We start from the raw sequence: 2,065 nt of genomic DNA on the forward strand, positions 1-2,065 counted from the left end.
ACTAATCGATTACATCGACCCCAGTGTTTCACTGGGGTCGATTTATTTCGAGGTCAATAAATTGACCTCGAAAGGATGAAAGGCTAAGTCGACCTCGGCGCAATTTGAGCTCAGAATGTAGCAATGGGCGAACCACAGAAAGCTCTATAATAATGGTTTCAAATTTTGCCACGATCAACGATTCTGGAGGGGTATGAGTCGATTACATTGACCCCAGTGTTCAATTTGAACTCAGAACGTAGCGACGGGCGAAATGCAGAAAGCTTTATAATAATGTCATCTGATAAGTATTTCCATATTCGTTTCGCTTATTTGGGATACCCAAGTGTATTTTTTCGTAATATCCCAAGTATATTTTTCGTATTTTTCCCTGATTGGCTTGGTTTCGTAAACAATTTCGCAGATTCGTGTACCTAAAGCCATAGACTACTCGAAGATTATTATGAAAGCTATTCAAAGTTCCAGTTTGTATACCGAAAAACTGCCAATTCTGTCTAATTAACAACATTTAAATCTTATCATATGAGACAAAATATTCTCATATACAAATTAAACTCAAAAAGAGCGGCGAACCACGAGAAATAAACCGGGCTAATATTGTGAATAAATAATTCTCACAGTATTTTTTTTGTCCTCAAACACATTATTTCATATCAGATATAGATATAAATATTAATATTTTCACACTTTTAAGTATCAGTTAGGAGAATCAACGCTTTCTTGAGATTATATTCATACTTATCTCATAACAAAGAAAAAATTCAACTAGCCACGAATAAGAAAGCGAAGTAACATTAAATGAATTCATACTCTAAGTACTTCCTTTCTTCAAAAGCTATTTTTTCACGGCAAAATACATATATGCGTGTATGCATACGTGTGTGTGTGTTCATGGTCTCTAGCACTACTGTAAATGCCACCATATATGTTCGTTCTAATCTCTCACGCGAATCAAACGGAGATAAAGCAAACCGCGAAGAAGTAACCGGTGTAACGTTTGAATAAATTTATTTCTTATATTTCCTTTCACCGAAAATTCTTATTTGCTTGTTGAATGGTTTATTTTATTCTTTTCCTTTTTTTTTTTTTTCTCACAGATATAAGGATATAAATATTTATTTTTAATGTTTTCACGCTCTCAAATATCACTGCAAACACTACCACCACCAACACACACACATTGCCTAGTCGTTAGAGTGTTGCACGTACGATCGCAAGATGGCGATTTCGATGCTTGGACCGGTTGGTGCGTAGTGTTCTTGAACAAAACACTTTATTTGTCACTTCGACATCTGATGTACGGCATATCAGTTTGATGGACAGAGTGAGCTAATGTAACAACATAAATATTGGATCAATTCCCTTTCATCGGTAGATCAAGAAATTAATTTTTTGTTACTATACACTTTCAAACTTCGGACACTGGTAGAATGTCATATAAAACATCTTTTACTCTTAGCGTTTTTGAGAAAAGTTTCTATTTACGAAGTTATTTCGTGTTAAATTTGTCGTGTTTCGGTAATTTCAACCAATCAATGACATGTATTCAGCTGAATAAAACTACTGCTGTTGCTTGTCAACAACAACTTCCGGCGGTGTATAATTCGTTTGTCACTGTTATTTATGACATCGTTCGTGCGTTTGTACTGGTTTTAGCTTTAGGGTTTTAGCTGTATGTGTGTGTGGGTGCGTTATACGCACGTGCTAGAATCGTGGAATTCATAGAGGAAAGGAAATAGTGTCGTATGCGGCATTTGTGGTTTTCTGAAGATAATTATCGAAAGAGAGAACTTTTCAACAGAATAACTCCACCCTTTATAATAACAATATCATTAATAATAATAATAATAATGATAATAATAATAATAATAATAATAATAATAATAATAATAATAATAATAATAATAATAATAATACAGCCTTTTTTGTTAGCCACAAGGTCTCGAAGAAAATCAGAAAAACAGTAACAGACATTAAGCTTGATGTGTGGGATAAAACAGAGAAATTACACAAGAGTGATAGGAAGGCTGACAGAAGTTATACAACGGGTGAAAGGATGAAAGGC

This window comes from Octopus bimaculoides, chromosome 18 (genome assembly GCF_001194135.2).
Source record: "Octopus bimaculoides isolate UCB-OBI-ISO-001 chromosome 18, ASM119413v2, whole genome shotgun sequence".
Classification (NCBI taxonomy): Eukaryota; Metazoa; Mollusca; class Cephalopoda; order Octopoda; family Octopodidae; genus Octopus; species Octopus bimaculoides.